Genomic DNA, 413 nt, shown 5'->3' with positions numbered 1-413 from the left:
CTACTGATCTGTTCTTTATTGGACTAATGAAATGGGTGTTTATATCCTACTGATCTGTTCTTTATTGGACTAATGGAATGGGTGTTTATATCCTACTGATCTGTTCTTTATTGGACTAATGAAATGGGTGTTTATATCCTACTGATCTGTTCTTTATTGGACTAATGGAATGGGTGTTTATACCCTACTGATCTGTTCTTGGTTGGACTAATGAAATGGGGGTTTATATCCTACTGATCTGTTCTTTATTGGACTAATGAAATGGGTGTTTATATCCTACTGATCTGTTCTTGGTTGGCGCCAAATTTCCTGGCAGTGTGAACCAAGCCTGAATGTCAATTAACAGGATTATAATGTTGATTATAAGAACTGGAGTAAATTTATATGTAAGAGGAAATAGTTTTAAATGAGGA

Source organism: Lottia gigantea (genome assembly GCF_000327385.1).
Source record: "Lottia gigantea unplaced genomic scaffold LOTGIsca_137, whole genome shotgun sequence".
Lineage (NCBI taxonomy): Eukaryota > Metazoa > Mollusca > Gastropoda > Lottiidae > Lottia > Lottia gigantea.
This window is presented reverse-complemented; position numbering follows the sequence as displayed.